We start from the raw sequence: 18,055 nt of genomic DNA, 5'->3' as shown, positions 1-18,055 counted from the left end.
CCCTGCGTCCTCTTCCTTTCCCCATATGTCCTTTCTGGCCACAGCTCACCCTAGAAACAGCATTTGCCTCTTTACAGACCCATACAGCTTCTGTCTTTCTGCCAGGAACTGTTCCCACTCTCGCTCCGCCAGGCTCCTGAAATGGGGGAATCTCTGTGGGTGGGGGTAAGAAAACAGATCGTTTCTCATGTAAATTTTATCCAGTCTCTCTGCACTTTGTATCTCTCTTTTTCCTTAGCCAATTCTTGCTGAGGAAAAAAAAAAAAAAAAGATTAATGGCATCCATAATGGGAGGGGTGGGGGGAGAGAAAGCTAGAGGCAAATTTCCACATCCCCTTCCTCTGGGCATCCTGGTGGGTTTTCCATAGAAACTTTCACACAGCGGCCAGACAGATGCTTAAAGGGGATGGAAGAAAATAATGCAACCATGATGGGAAAACAATTGCATCCCCAGCTTTCTACCTCCATTAAAGGCTCCTTTGCCTTTGCACAGAGGCCCTCAGCTCCCTGTTCCTGCAGAGCCCTCTCCCTTCACTCTGACCATGGGGATGCTTCTGCAACAGCAGCGTGGAAGCCATGGGAAAGCTGCTCCTTTGGCTTCTGGAAGTGAGAACTTGGTTTCCCTGCAGGGGGAAAGCAGCCTTTGTGCCTGCCTGGCTTCCCTAATGTGGAGAAAATTCCCATTAATTTTATGAGGAAACATTTTGTTATGCGTGTTTCAACAAAACATTAAAAATCCGACGCGTATTTTTTTTTGTTTGTTTTTTTCAGAAATCTCTCTCAGTTTGACAGCCTCGCTGGAGCCCCAGCCAGGCCTGCCTGAGACAGCACAGAGGCCTCCCTCTCCCTTCTCCCTCTCTGTTGGCTGCTCTTTTCCTGTCTAATCAATTATCTCCCTAGCTAGTCCTTCTCAAAGGTGAGAGCTCATTATGCATATTCATAAATCACAGCTCCCAGACCTGACACTGATTGATGTAATCATCTCCCGCTCGCTCCCTGTCTGCGCGGGGCCGGCCAGAGGAAGCGTCGGCGAGAAGCAGCAGCAGGAGGAGGAGGAGGAGGAGGAGGAGGAGGAGGAGGAGGCAGTAGAAAGAGACTTCCAACTTGTCAGAGCCAGTTCTGGTGGGAGCGGCCGGCCGGGCGTAGCGGGCCGTGTCAGGGTCCCCATTCACCACAGCCAAAGTGCCCATCACGGCCCGGGATAAGGCAGCAGAAAACCCTGGGAGCTGGGAAACAGCACTGAGCCTCCTCCAGCGCAGAGAGCTGTTATGCAGGCAAATCACAAGAGTAAGAAAAAGATCCAGCACAATTTTCACAATCAGGCATCAGAACATGCATTAGAATACCCTCCCCAGTCTTTCACGTTAGGTGATGCACGTGCCGTTGTTTTCCTTAGATAGTTAAAACTGGTTTATTCCTGTAAGAACAGATATATGTGGTCTGGATTCTTATCACGAGAATTTAGATATGTGATATAGCAAATAACTTCAATCCTATATCCTCAGTAGTTATAATGTATCCAAAAAAATATAAAATATCAAGTATGTAAGTTGCTGTTGAAAGGGTTTGGGAGCAAAAGGGCTCCTCCATCTCAGACAACCAGCTTTCCAGATAGGAATGTGTATCTCAGCTATGACTGGTTTCCCAGTGTGTATTTCAGAATGTCAGTGTTCAAGATGCTGTTCAGATTATGTGGTTTACCTGTATGGTTAATATTTACACTTTTAAAATACCTCTTTTTATCACTTTGATCCGAACTATCAGTGTACTAAAGTAATAATACAAAAATATATGCCCTGGTAATCATAACAAGATACAAATCAAAGGGAGCCCTAATCAAGGACTTTTGAGAGTGTTATCTTCCTTGTTAACAAATGGTAATAAGAAAATTAAGGCTTATAGCTTGCTTGTGTTTTATCTAAGAAAACCAATAAAGATATCAGATGTTCTTTGTTTTATATGTTTGAATGTAAAGCAGAATAATGAAGAACATGTACCTTCTAAGGCTTCATTTGCTTTATGGGCTTAACCCTTTAGGATGCCAGTGAAATTCTAAATTTGCAGGATGAGAACAAGCCTGTGCTGCCACCCAGGGTTTTGAGGCCTGGCTTTGCTGCAGTCAAGACAACATCTTTTTTTATTAAATGCTGAAATTGGAACAAAGCAACAATGGCCGCTTGCTAGCTGTGCATGTCCAACAGGCCTCTTTACTATTCAGCAAATGGAAGATATTAAACAACATTTTGCTTAAAGGTACACTGAGGCCATTTCCATTAGGACATGGTGTCATTCACTTATTCACATGTTAAGTGGATGTCCTTGTGGCTAATGAGTAATAATCAACAGTGACTCCACTTTATTCCTTTGCTCCCAGCAATGTTAAATACTCTGATGGAGTCTCTTTGCTGACACACTAGAGAATATGGTTAAAAAGTGCTAAAGGACATTTGCAGCATAGAGCAGCCACATACACACATGCTGGAAATAGCACTTTTATTACAGTCTATTCTATTAGGCTTTGTTCCTGTTTAAGGCATGGCACGTGGAAACCGCTGATATTTATTTGAAGGTACTTTATACCTTAAAAGCCGGAAACTCTTCCAATTTGAGAGTCAGTGTGGCTATTGCTGGGAGATGATCTCTTGTCCGGCTGGTTCCTAAAAAATCAAACTGCACCTTACAATAGCTCTACATTTGGTGCATGACTTCAGATAAATCCTTAGTGGAGGAGGGATTTGGGACAGAACCTTTCCTGCAAAAAATCTAGTTTGACATTTATTTTATAAAATAAAGTAACTCTCCCCTACCAGCTAATTAATTTTATTACATCAACCACAGCAGCTAAGTAGACTAATAAAATATATTAATGTATATTTTTTTCCTTTGCGTGATTGCTTACACTGGAGTCTGCAGCTTGGTTGTCTCCTGTGTCAATTCCTAAAGTTTGAAAGGTATAAATGAATCATTCTTGGTCCTGATTAAGCTTAAGTTAGAAATAAAATATGTCAATCAATCTGGTTGGAAATGTTCCTGCTGTCTAAGTTGGTTATGCAAAACACTCTAAGGTGTGTAGGCATGCTCAATTAGGTCAAGGGATCTGATGGCACTCCTAGCCATAAATGTGTGTCACTCGGATTCCTCATTATTTTTAGCAGTGGTGAAAATGCATGTCAGTAGGCCAGCTAGCCAGGCTGGAATAAAATTACTTACTGGGTATGCATAAACCTGAGGTTTTAATGCATAAGTATTATTCTTATTTTCAAGCAAAACAGTGAAAATAAAATATCTCTTTCTCAAATATATGACTCACTCTATTGGATTTCTCAGCGATCATTAGTATAATTCACACTGGACTTTGCAATACTCAAGATACCTTAGCAGTAAAATTTAAGTGCCTAAAAACATAGATGTAATGTGAAATTAGATACAAGGAGTAAAACATTGATTTTCTCTGTTACAGTCTAACTTGCTTCCAAGAAAGATAAAGCTTCACTAGGAGATTAGACCAGCCCCATTCCAAAATAATTTAATGAAAAAGGACACTTGAGATGGCTATTGAACAGCGGCACCAGTGCTGATCTTCTCAGATGGAGACTTTTGCAAGTGATTCCTGCAGAAGACAATGCCAGAAATGTTTGCTCGATAGACAGATTTCCTCTGGTGTGCTAAATCATACCCTGATACTAACAGAAATGTTTCTGTGCAATTACAGGGGAAAAATGTGCAGAAGAGAAAATTTCAGTGCTCATACCTGCCTTCCTACATCTGGTGTAGTTACTGAGATTACCCGAATTGGCTAAATGACCAGAGTTAAATCCTCTGGTTTTAAACTTTCTGTACTGGTACTTTGAACTACACCCAGACCTTGGGCTTGGGTACAAGAAATGGAATGAGAAACCAGCTAAACAGGAGTCCAGCCTGGTTTTGTTATTCAAAAACCCCAAGCAACCAAACCTAAATGCAGGGAACTGGTAAACTAAAAGAAAAACATTACTTCCAAGGACCATAGGCAGGACTAGTACGTCAGGTAAGACTGGGGTTTCTTAAGCAGAGGTCTTAAATGTGGTGTTAAAGATGGCAGTGTTCCTTTAAGAACAGCACCATGCAGCTAATATTTTCTTTACTGCCAGTAAAACACAATTAAATCTCATGAAATAATATATTCACTTCAGGAAGAAATCTCATTCTTTTCTTCAGATATCAAAATGGAGCCATCATCAGTCAGTTAGTTAAATAGGGGAATCCAGAGAGTAAGTAAATGGAAGAGCTTTCAAATGCAGGGCTGAAAATGCCCAATGAATGTGTAGGGGGCTTCAATAAAAAGATTTTGACTTGTGTTTTCACCCCTTTCCCACTTTGCTCATTGTTTACTGACACTGCTGTGGACACAGTATTCAGTCCCTGCCCGCCCCAGCCCTGGGATGTAAAAATGTCATCTCTATTGTGCTGCCGGGCTCGCTTTGATGCTGCCGCAGCCCTTTGTATGCCCTTCTCAATCCCTTTATAAGGCTGTCCTGATTGTCCATACTGAACATCGCCACAAAAGCTTGTCTTATTGAGAAAATAAAAAAGTCAGAGAGGGGCCAAATGATGGGAGATTGGGCCTTTGCTGTAAAAGACCTACTATTCTCATTCAGCAGTCATTTTTTCATCAAGGAATTGGAAAGTTGGGACTGCGACCTTGCCAGCAAAGCCATTTTAGACACTTTCTCATTAAATTTTTATTTGTAATTACTTTTATAATTACCTTTTTTTTTTTTTTTTTTTTTAATAGCCTGTGTACTGCTGAGAACAAACATTAAATCCTAGGAAAAATTGTGGAGGTTATTTTCACCTTTTCAAAGAAATATACTGTGCAACTCAAATGTGTATGATGCATCTGGGAAGTTTAGACAGACAGATCGTATGGAAATTCAACTATGTACAAACTACAAAAAAGCCTTCTTGTGATAACAAAACAAGTCAGAAACAGACCCCACCTCCCCCTGCTATGTAGGAGTACACACATTTTCAACCCAGAACCAGAGACCGAGGGTTTAAATTGCCAGTCTGAAAAACCTCGAGCCATTGTTCTTCCACCTCATGCTATCCTAACTTGTACTGAGTGTCTGTGGGCAGGATGGAGACAAAGGCTGGATAAGGTCTTATTCTTTGGGAATGGGCTATCGGAATGGGAGGACGGTGATTTCATGGCTTTTGTTGCTGAGGTTAGGGACCGAATTCTCTCACTGAATTAGAATAGTAACAAGTGGGACTGGGGATCTCTGGGGCTTTTGTAGTGCACTCATCTGAGAGATTGTGCTTTTCTCAGCCCTTCAGATTTATTTTGCCAAAGTTACAGGGCAATTATGGAAATGCGCCCTTTGAAGCTGGGCCGATTTCTCTTTATTTTCTCTCCCCCCGCCCAAAGTAAAACCTCCCTTGCCTCCATTCTTCAGCAAGTTGGCAGTCATTAGGCAGCGGGGTTTGGAGCGGCCATTCAAATATTCTTTTGAATAGTGCGAGAAAGTTTTAATAAATATGTGTTAAAAAATAGACTTTGAAGCTTTTTGGGAAGGAAGTGTAAAATAGCACCAAGGTAACAAGGTCCCAGAAAACAGGCTCTGTGTGTGCGAGGTGCCGGAATGCGAGATGCTTCCCATGAAAAGCAGCTGGGCCGGGGCTGGCCAGTGGCATGGGGGTGTTTGGCCAAGTGACCACCTGGGCGCTGCTGCCTTGCCAGGCCGGCGCAGTCGGCAGCTCCACGACAGCACCGTGCCCTTCATCCCTCACACGTCCCTAACAGGAGGCCCAGGACAAACACAATCGTACTTTCGCACCTTTGTACATTATTTATCATGGGAGTTTGGAATCTTGATGCTGCATGTGAACTAGGATGACATATTTTTTTCCTTACTTGCTACACTAACGAAGTAAATACGTCTGAAACCAGATGGTGAGACCTGTAGATAGGTAGGTTGTGACCAGGGCTGCTTTTTGCCCAGAAACTCGATTCTGTACATCTCTTTTCACTCTCTACTCCCTTTCCTTATCTGTATCAGACTACTTTGCTCTTTTAAGATAAATTGGGTTTTTTTCTGAGCCATTTAACCAATGATATGGGCCAAATTCAGACTTGGTATTAGAGGGAAGAGATACTTTTGGTGTCCCTGAAAGTTATATACACTTACAAAGGGCCTGGCATAAAATGTGGACTTTCCATCATCAGCAAAACATGGTAGAAATATGAGGACTTCTTGTCTGAGTTTTGTAACTGAGATACAAATACATTTTTTGCTCTCTATAGGGTTTATGAGTGATCCTTGGACCATATATTCAGCAACATGGAATATAAGAGACTTGTGTTTTCTGGATTAGGGCTTGAAAATTCAGGAGAAGAAAATTCCTCTTAACCAAGAATGTGTTTAAAAGAATGAAAATCCAGCTCAGGTCACTAAAGAAGTGTGCTTACAATAAAGTCATACAATATTTTTCATGATGGGTGCAGAAGGTTTAATGCCACATTTGTAATGTGCAGCACTGCATCCAAAGGTGTAACAATTTTCATGTGAGCTGGGCTCAGTGGAGTTGCAGAAGGTATCACTGGAGACCATCACATCTCCGATCTTCCCCTCATCTTCCTTCCCTAATTCCCCTTCTTGCACCCAAATTTCTTCCCCAGCTTCACACAAGTGCTTCAAATACCCTTCCTATTCCTCTGTACCTTCCCCCAGTCTGGAATCATCTCAGTTATTCTGGAACTCATCACATTATTGGAATCCAGTAATCTGTCCAAACTGAATCCACTGTTTAAAAGCCCTCCAGGAGCTTTGGGGTGTCTGATCCATTTCAATGTACACCTGGATCTGGTGTACTCCATTTTGTAATAAAAGAGAGGAGGACTTTTGGGGTAGAGACCAGTTCAGGTTTGGGTGAAAAAAATTTAAAATAGGTTTAGGTTCTAATGTGCTGGTCTACTCCAAGAACATTTCTAACCTTAAAAATTTAAAAGGTTAAGAAAAGGCAAACTTGCTAATGATATTAAGAAGTTCTTCAATAGAGAGTAGGGAGTTGACTACTCTGAAAAATGCTAGTATTTGTGCCATCTGGCATAACCCTGGGAAGCATGCAATGGGGCAAGTGATGATGTTTTGCTAGGGAAATAATCTAGGGAAATTATTACAGTCCTTCCACTTCTGTCTCTGACAATCTCTATTTATTCATTTATTTATTTGTTTTAAAATCTACATAAAAAACAAACAGCAAACTTACATTTTGAGCCTCAAACTTGTCACAGAGTCTGGCTTCCTACTTTTTTAGGCTTTAAACGCCAATAATTAAGAAGACTTTGAATCATACTTGCAAATGCAGTTGCTGAGTGCAGGGTTGGCCAGCTTCCCCAGGTGAGGGCCCTTGAGCAGTCAGACATCTCCTCCCTGGCAGCTCCAGCCTGCAGGTGGTTTGGGGGACGCCTTGTATTAATCTGGCCTTAGGGCCACAGAGACATAGATCACCATGACCAAGCCTCTGCCTGGAGGAAAAGGTCACAGATTTTGAATACTTTAGATATTTTGTCAGCCACTTCTAAAGATTGTAAAGAAAATGGGTTTCCATGTTCAGTGCTGTCAAAAATGACCCTCAGGATGCAATGCTTCTCTTTGTGCTTGGGTCAAAGCCCACAAATAGGTAGGGCAGTCAGCAACAGGGTGAGATCTTCCAGATGCCTTGTCTTACAGGGAACAATTCTGTCTCATCTGGGCTGGATTTTAACCCCTGGGCCTTGTATTTGCTCTGCACTGCAAGCAAAACTGCAGGTGAGAATTACAACTGTCAGTGTCTGAAAGGTTTAGAAATTGAGGGATGAGCATTATAAACTGTAATGATCAACTCGTTTATGGTACAAGGGACAGTGCCTCCCCACTAATTCTACAAATAGACTTTAGATATGGGTGTCTACTATTTGACTGTCAGGGGGAAGTGTGTATCTCATAAGGCTCTGACCTGGTTATCTCCTAACCCTGAGCAATTAATCACTAGCATCTAATAGGGATTAGCTGTGCACAGCAGCATTTGGTGTCCAGCCTCTTCACAACAATGCTTTCACCTTTTCTGCAACTATCACACCTATAGCTTTCCTCAACGTTTCCTCTTGCCCACTGTTTTCTTTTGGAGAGGAACTGGCACAAAAATCAATCTCTCTGAGCCAGAACCCACCAATTCCAGTTGCTTTAAAAATAACCCAGTGAAACAAAACATAAATCCTCCCCCCAAACAGAGAATCCTGTGCAGTAAAGTGACCAAACACCAAGATCTGTTATCAGCTGTGATGCACAGGGGGGCAGAGGAGAACAGGAAGGGTCATCATCCCCCTTCCATGTGTGTTGTGTTTCTCATGCCCATGTCTGCAGGAGAGACTAGGGGGAGGACCAAAATCTGCTATCCTGTCAAGCTGCTAGGGAGGGCTGGGGGCTTTCCCACTGTGTCTGCTGTAAGCAGGAGGAATGGCTTTGTCTGCAGTGAGATTGTGCATGGTTGGAGTAAGGAATGAAGAATCAGGCCCCATTGATTCTTTGTAGTGCTGGAGCTTTGTTTTGAAGTGCAATAAAAATACAGGTGGCGGAGGAGATAATGCACGGTACCGTTCCTTTGGGACACTCGGGGAGACGGTAAGGAGTTCCAAAATAAGGAGTGTGGGTTTTTGCCTAGCATTGATCACAAACACTAGTTCAAGAAAACACCCAGAAGTAGTAAATATGTAAATTTGTTATGAAAGAAGAACCTACAAGTACCCGCTATGTTAAAGAATTTGTTTAAGGATATTTGATCTTCATGCAGAGTTTATCAGATTATGGTTTAATTTGCACGTTCAGGGTTTCTTGGTTGGTTATTTTTTGTTTTGCTTTGCTTTTTTAAAGTGGGGCTCCCTTTTAAAAAGCTTTTATTTCTCTTCTGCTTTAATACTTGTACTGGAGGTTCTGCTAAGATACAAGAAGTATGTTTACAGGGTAATATAAATCAGGTTTGGAGATTACCAGTTTCATATAAATTAGATGGGAGAGTACTGTTCCGCTATTTTGTTGTCTAAATTATATGGAAATTGGTCTTATGCAAGGAGTTAGTCCTCACAGAACAGGGCCCTTAGGCTTTTGGTTTAATTATCATAAGCTTCCATTTAATTAAACTTATTAAATGGTTTGGTGTAAGAGCAGACTATAGTTTTGCAGAAGCTTTCTGAAACAGAAAAATATTTATGCTCTAGCTGTTTGGGAAGGAAACACTTTTCTTCAGGGATGTTTCCCTCAAAAGAAGGGTGAGGGTCACCTGGGCCATCCTCGCAGGCACCTTCAAACTCTTTGTACCTAGAGACATTTCGACCTGTTCCTCACTACAGGGCCAGCAAGTTCAGTTTGTCCTGCAGCTGGTATTTCACTTTACAGGTTAGGAATTATAGGACATAAGAGGGAGTGGATATAAGTGAACCAGGAATACCTGGGAACTAAAAGGAAGCCCTAAACCATCAGAATAGGGAGGCTTTGGAACACAACAAATTCCCAAACCATCAAACCAAAAAAACCCAGCCCAGTCCCAAAACAAACACTTATTTGCTTTCATCAGAGTAGTTTGATAGACAATTTGGGCATTTCATGATATGGTTGCCTGTATGAACAGGAGATGGGACTCAATGACTGAGGAAGTCTCCTCCAGCTTTCTGTTCATGGGCAATCCTTTTGTGAGGCTTTACTCTCCTGAAAATAGCCAGATAATGGGATTGACCCCAAGTGTTCTTTCATATATAACCATTGTCCATGGTATATATCAGTTTAACTTGGAGAAGCCTTATCTGAGACATAGATATTATAAAAGTCCTCATTCTGATGTATCTGACTCTCAGGGAATTCCTACTTCCTGCCTTTATTTATCAAGTCTATAACACAGCTTCTGGGAAACATTACATCCCTTGTTTTATTCAACACAATTCAAAACTTTGGGTTGAAAAAATATACTTATTGATACTATTTTTACAGATAAAATGTTGTGGAGTAGCACTATGTATTAATATTAGTGGTACTGTGTACTGACTCCATTAAAAGGAATAATTAGAAGAATAATTAGCTGAAAATGTGAAATAGAGATGCTTCAGGGACATGTGAGAAGCTGATTAATAATAGGAAAGAGGGCCCCTGAGTGTCAGGGACCTAATAAATATATTTAAGGACAAATAGGTAGAAAAAGAAAGTACACATTACTAATGTTGATAGAAAGCCTTAACTGGCTAATGCATTTCAGAAATTGGTTGAGAATAGTTAATCTGTGTGATAACATGACCCTTAGGGTTAGTTAGATCTGTGAATTCTTATCCCCCTGGGGACTTAGCAAGTTTCCAGAGATTCACTGCGAATTCTTATAAGGAAAAGGCATTCACAATTGGAAGATTTCATGCAAGTTTTACTTCTGAATACTCATGTTACACAAACTCAAATTTACTGAGATAATGGCAGAGAGTGGAACTCAGTACTAGCCACACTGTTAATTTAAATTTTCAGTTTCTAAAAACACTATCATGCACATTTGGATTTATTTTGGGATCACATATAACTCTAGATGAAAGGAAGTGTTTTACCATAACAATACGTGATTCTTAGTTGCTTCTCTATGCTAAATTAAACTCTGTATGTATATGCTGAAAAACAAATGTATCAGTTGCTATTTTCTTCATTGGATCAGGCATTTCTTACACACACTTTACAAAAATTTCATGGGAAACACACAGAAAAACCCACCTAACTGCTATAGACTGGAACCATAAAGAGTTTAGTATTTGCAGCCTCATCAGTGTTTTAGGAATACTGCCAATGGGAAGGCAAAACACATTTTTGAGAGTTGAAAAGAAAATGTAGGCAGTGTAACATACTACTGACCCCAGCAGCAGCGTGATCATCAGGTTCCTTCTCCCAGACCCAGCAGGCACCAGTGCTGCTGGGGGGGATGAAACATATCCTTTTGTAAGCAGGGGAAGCTGGAAATGTGATTTCTGTTTTGCTTGAGATGCTGTGTCCCAGCTGGCCCAGGAGAGAGGTGCAAAATGAAAATTTCTTTACAGAAGGCACTTTTTACACCACCATATAGGACTATGAGACTGGGATTTCCAAAGGAATTTAGAGCAGTTAGGCATCCAAATCCCACTGAAATTTCCTCTGAAATATATCAGCTGTAGAAGTTAGTGACATGTTATAGGAGAAGCTTTATCTTTTGAACAACAAGATGGATTCACTCTTCTTAATATGGGTGTAAATGTGCAGAAAGGGGCAAAAGAAAGGAAATACTCTGTCTGCAGTTGGCAGTATCACAGATTGAAAGAATCTCTGTGTTCTCATTTGTGTGGAGAATCTATTGATTCATTCACATCCAACCCATGTTTTTGCACAGACTGAAATCCAGGGTTTGTGTTCCTGCACAGCATTAAAAGAGGTGAGTGAGATCAGAGGGCAATGATCCTGAAACTAAAAAGCAGCCATGTATTTTGTGCATGTATCTCTGACTAGATACCTCTGGCTCACCCTCTAAAGTAAAGCAAGATTTGTTTCTAACAGTGACCTTGATATAAATGGTATAGAAGATACACTTTTCAGCTGATACTGCAAAAGGGAGTGCTCACCACATAGTTGAGCATAGGAGGTCCTGCCGAAAACACTTATATATAATTTAACGAAAAAGAAACTTTTGTATTAAGAAGTTACAGCTTAAAGCCCTCTTATTTGGGAAAATTCCAGCCTTTGTGCTCATATCCCAGTTATTACAGTAAAGACTTCCAAATGGGAGATATTTTAGAAGAAAACAGTACCAGAGTGATAAGGGTACTGTGCTTATTTTTCTTCAAGCATTGGTATGCTTTTAGTTCGAGAAGGAATTTTAAAAGGTTCTAGATGAGATGGTACAAATCAAACATATTCTTATAATATTTATATAAAATATGTCAAGAAAAAGGAATAACAGGGAGTATTATAAAACATTGCCTGAGAAACAAGAACAACGGCAGGGCCAGACCTTATTGACCACAGCTTGATAGAGGAAGCTCAGGACAATAAAAATTATTTTAGAAACACAAGGTTTTACTAATTAAGAACAACATTTTTGCCATTCCATGTAACTGCCCATTAAATGTGGCTTTTGTGGGAGGATGCATACCCAGAAGACTTGCATGGACTATCACTGCTAAAAATATCCACGCTGGCCAAACCAAATATCTTTTGACTCTGGAATTAGTATTTCCTACTTTGGTATCTTTTCCTGTAGGGATATTAACATACAGATAACATTAACGGAATGAAAATTTATTAGCAATGACAGAAAGGCAAGGAAGATTGGTGAGTAAGATCCAAGGGTATGAGGGGAAAGATCAAAAAACATCACAGAGTCTATCATCAGTCTGTTCCTGGGTACCTAGGAGAGAAAGTGAAGCTTCAAAAAGATGAGAAGAAAGCTGATGATGGGGTGACAGAAGCAGCTCCTCTCCAGGACAATGACAGAACAGTAATTATAGACAACGATGACATGTGATGGAGAGCTTTACCCTCCAACTTTGCAGGAAATGATCAGGGCAAAACACATGTATCAACACAATCTGCGATAGGAGGAATAGGGGAAGAAAAGAAAGGTGAAAGGCATCCTCTGCCACTGCCCTGTCACCATGCTTATGGTATCAGGAGTGAGGACAACCCAAAGCAAGAGAAGCAAAGAGATGTGTCCTACTGCAGAAGACAGGGAGAGCACTTCTGAGCTGAATGTGTGGTGGCCAGCCAGTCACTGTGTCCTGGCTGGTGCTCAGGGCTGTTCCTGGAAGGCCAAGCCCTCCTCTCACACAGCAGAGGAGCCTGCAAGAATCGCAGATCAGTGCTGGATGCTACCAGCAACGATCCCAAAATGTGTGTATTTATTTCAATTTGTAATCCATATATTTATAGTCCTTCCTGTAGGATGAAGACTATTAGGAGAACATTACAGGAAATGTTTGAGCATCAGATGCCCCTACAGGAACACGGAACAAGTGCCAGGGTGGAAATTCAGCCAGCAGCCTCTTCCCAGACCATCCTGCTCGGCCAGCGGAGCAGCAGCGAGTGGCGCAGGGCAGCGCTGCTCCAAGGAGGGCTTTGCTGTCCCCCAGGAGTACCTGGGCAGCCTCACTCACATCCTGCTGCTCCAGCCTGAACTGCCAAGGACAAAGGCAGGTGGGTGAGCAGAGCCACGGTGGGAGTGCCCTGCTGCTGGCTCACAGTGAGGAGAGGCAGACCCATGTACAGCACCAGGTGTAACCAAGAGCCCAGCTCCACTCAGAGGGTGTTTTGTACAAAGACAAATAAATGCAGAAATTTCCCGTTTGCATGCACGCACGCATGTTCACTCTCACACACACAGATACTATAAGGCTCAATAAAAGATCAAAAGCAAATAAATGAAGCAAATTAATGAAAATGAAGTGTAAGACTGTAATCACACCCAACCATGCAAAAAAAAAAAAAAAAAAAAGAGCTCTAACCAAATTAGTATGTAATACACTACTTCAGACAGATGCTTGAATAGGAACAAAAGGAAATAAGGAGGAAACCCATACAATGCTGGTTTGAGTACTTTCAGGAATATGAAAAAAAAAAAAAAAAAAAGGATAATTTCCCATTTAGCCTGCAGCAGAAATAAGGCCAGATTCTGATCCCTTGAAGATACTCTTCCCATTGCCTTCAACAAAATCACCATCCAGCCTCTGTAACAACAGCTGAGAAACATGTTTCCTGAACAAAAAAGGGCAGGGCTGGACTCACTCTCACTGGACTGGAGGCTCCTGGGCATGGATTAGCAGTTAACCCAGTCACAGGCTTCTGCTAGACTCTCACAGTACTTTTCTTTCTGTTTCTCTCTATCATTGCCCACAATTTTTAACCATGAAAATCACAAGTGTTTTTTCTTTAGCATGTAGAATTTGAGAACATTTGTTTCCAGTTGTGATCATAAAGAGATAAACAGACTGCTGCTAGCATGACAGCTGCAGTATGTGACTTCAGGGAATGGCCACTGCAGCAAACATGGTACAGAGCACTGCATCTGCACAGGCACAACAACTGCCCCCCAAAACTGCAAAAGTGTCTCAATCTATTCCAGCTACTTACTCAAAGAAGAATTAAATATCTGTTTAGAGGGAGAGGGTACACACAGTCATCAGTGATTCCCAGCAGTTTCATGTCCTCCACAGTTTTTGGCATCAAAATACTCAGTTTTACTGCAGTTAAGTAACTGGTTTTTGACATATTCCTTTAGGACGTGCTGTATTGGGTTTGGACTGATACTGATTGTCTTGGTAACTGTAATTTTGCTGTTTCAGAATCTTATTCTTAGATATTAGAAATGTGTGCTGTAAGATTTATATATAATTTGTAATTTATACAAGAGAATAATAAAATGTCTTCTTGACTCCTCTGTTTTCCCATGCAGAAAGGCTTTCCCATTAGCATAAGAATCTGCATCACACACCTTGTTGTTTCTTAAAGTCCTACTCAGTTCTCTCCTTCACAGATGGGCAGCCTAAATTATTTAGTGTGGAGGGCAGGGTCATCAGCAAACCTCAGATCAGTTAGACTGCCAGATTGTCTTTAACATGAAGTCTTGGATATCACAGTTCTCTCCACTGCCTTCTCAAGGTAGATCCAGGAGGTGCCAGGAGACACTAAAGCCTGCCCATTGATGCCTGTAATCTCAAAGCTGACACTTACCTTACCTCGCTGTTGGGCAGGGATGATGATTGAGTCTCTTCAAATGGAATTTTAAGAGTTGGATGAAGGATTTATTGTCCAAACACTAAAATCAGTTCTTGACTCATGGCACCAGATTGAGGAAAATGCCTTTTAGAAGCAAACAAAGACATTAGAGACTTTCCCATCCACTGATCTGTATGTGTCTGCAATCAGCTCAGGTGCAGGACTTGGTGCACTGTCCTATCTGCACTTTGAATCTCTGAAGAACTTCTGAAGAAATCAACTCCCTGAGTGGCAAGATCATGAGTTTGCATTCTGTGAAAGGCCAGAGTCCAGGAGCAGAGCCACAAAGCTGAAACTTCATCCCTCCATATCTCAGTTCCATCTGAGAGCTGGGAAAAGGGAGAATAGCTTATCAGTAATTTTATACTCTAGAAGTACAAGCCCAACTCCTCCACTGCCATGCATGACAATTGCTCATTACACTACCAAATCAACCTGGAGTGTCATTCTGCTGTTACTCTCTTAAAAATGAGGCTGAGAGACACTGGAGATCTGGAGCACTCGAGAGAATTACAGTGACACCACTACAAATTGCCTTGTATTTCAGTTATCAAGGAAGTCAAAGGAACTGGCCCTTGCCAAGAAGTATCCTGCTGCTGCAGCAAGATCACTTGTGCTTCCAACTTACCTTGTTTATAAAGTTATACATTCACTTTGGAAGTCAGCAGAGCTATTACAGATCTGAACTCCATGTAATTAGGAGACAGCATCAGGTGATAAAAATGCAGAGTAAGTCCTAGCAAGTGAGGCAAGCAGGATTTGGTGGTCTTGACTGCAAGGAAGAACACAGAAGCAGAGAAAGTATATTCAACAATAAACTGCAAAAACTGCACTTGGCTGTGACACCCACTTCAATGGGCCTTACAACATTATCATAATTTATCTCATCTGTCCTGTTCCCTTTTACCATCTGTCCAGCTTCCTTTCCAACCCTTTAAGTACTCTCTGATCTGGTAATCCTTGCTTGGTCCCCAAAGAGGTGCCTCTGTAGTTTCCTTTGTTGTTTGTTTTGTTTTCATTTGTTCATTTATGGGGTTTTTTGTTTGTTTGTTTGTTTTGGTTTGTCTTTTTTGGTTTTCTTTTTTAAGTTTTATGTAAATAATTTCTATTCCCAGATGCCAAAAAGTAAATGTTACAATTCTTTCAAATAATTAAAGGCTTATTATTAAAACAGAAAATACCAGATAAGTTAATTAAAACATTTAATTTTCAATGCATTGTGTTTTTCCATTATTTTACTCAATGCAATAATGAGATGGTCTTAAAGTGAATATATTCAGAGGCTCAACTTCTCTTCTAACTGCAGCGGAATGGAGATAGAACGGAGATAGAGAAAGATGCCAATGAACCTCCATTCATCCCCAAATTGCATATATTTTTTAAAGTTGCATGTAATCTTTTGGGAAAAACAAATCTACTTGATTGAGTACATACACACTTGTGTGAGGCAATGTCAAGGTTTGGAATCATTTTATACCAAAATATTTTTGTAATTGCCCCTGAAAGGCAGCAATTTTCTGATGCTGCATTAGATCATAATATAATACTCCTCAACAGCTGAATACATGTCTGGAGCCAAGCAGCCCTGGAACAGTATTTATGATAATTAAAACTAATTTCTTTGCAAAAGTTTTAGTCTTAGCAAACAATTTAAAATTAATGTGTACCTCTGAATTTACCTTTCTTCTTATGTCAAGAAAGTATTTGCAGCAACATTGTCATTAGGCAGTTATGTTTGTGATATTAGGTACATATGATGGCAATTAGAGGCAGAACCTCCAAAAATCCTGGTAGCATACCCAGGAATGGCTATAGCTATTTTAAGCAGATTTATACTTAGGGCATCAAAGAATGTCACAAAGAGAAGAAAATATGGTAACTGTTGCTTTAAATTATAGCTATCATAACTTCAAAAGGATATTCAATCAGAAATCACTGCAAACTTAAACTATTTATGCCTTCTGACACTGACAGGAAAGTAGGCAGTTTCAGCCTGTCATCTCTTAATTCTTTTTTTTTTTCCCTCTTTTTTTTTTTTTTTTTTTTTTTTGTGTTTAATAAAAGAAAAGTACTGTTTGGTCTAAGAAACAAGTTATAAGTCTAGGAGGATTGAGTTAGAACAGGTCTCCTGCTTGCTTTTGACCTTTCCCTGTCTGTCAGGCTCATTAAGTATTGCAGGTTCTTTGCTAGTTATTTTACAACAGCTATTGGAAAAATGAAACAAACCCATGCAATGGTCTTGCTTTGGCTGCTTGGACATAACATTCAGCAGTGTTTGCCCAGCAAAACAGTTCCTGTGTCAAGTAGTAACAGGTAGAGTTATTTTCCTCTACAAATAAAAAATACAAAAGTGAAGCCACAGTTGCCTGTGGAGTAAATTTTGAACAAAATCATAAGATCACAATTAAATTGTCCACGGGGATTTCTGACCTCTTCTGGTAGCAAGAACACACCTTCCTGTAGTCAAATGTTTAAAAGCAAGGAATTTTCTGTTCAACAACAATCAAAAAAAAAGACTTTATGTGCCTGCTACCCCTTCCTCTCCAGGTGCACTCAATGTGTTGAGCAAAGAGTGGCAGAGAGGTATAATTAAATTTAAATATAAATTTTTTAAAAAATGCCTAAAGAGGAGTGAGAGGGAACTCATGACACAAGAAGGGAGAAAAAGATGTGTCCTCTGTGAAAAATACATTCCCAAAGCAAAATGAGCACCTTATATTCCCAGCTGCAGGAAAGAAGGCAGACACAGAAATCTGCAGTTGGGAGATAGGTGGGTGCAGAGGGAATTCCAGATAACTTTGTGGTCCAGGCTTTGGGGGAGCAGCCAGCAGAGTCTCAGTAATTTTGCCAGGCAGATGCAAGCAGCTCACAGCCAAGCTTGGGGGGCTCCTGTCTCATGACAAAGCAATGAATTACCAAATCTGAATTACAACACTTTCATCACACAGATACATATATGTGAGTCAAGAACAAAAGAGCCCAAACCAAGAATTGGTTGGACTCTTCCAGAAAGTGGGACCATTGCTGAAGAACTGTTCAGTTTTGAATGACACTGGTCACACCGGTGACGGTGACCGAGGATTTCTGTCAGGGTCTCTTCCCCACGGGACCGCATGGTTAGCGCTTGAGCCCCTCCATGATCAGATGTTTCTGGCTGATTTTTCTGCTCCCAGGGCAGCTGGTTTGAGCCCCAGGAACCTGGCAGAGCAGCACAGGTCGGGATCACAGCCTGCTGGAAGGCAGAGAGGTGCTGCAGAACACAGCAAGGCAAT

This window comes from Poecile atricapillus, chromosome 10, assembly GCF_030490865.1.
Source record: "Poecile atricapillus isolate bPoeAtr1 chromosome 10, bPoeAtr1.hap1, whole genome shotgun sequence".
NCBI classification, from domain to species: Eukaryota; Metazoa; Chordata; class Aves; order Passeriformes; family Paridae; genus Poecile; species Poecile atricapillus.
Note: the sequence above shows the minus strand (reverse complement) of the source record.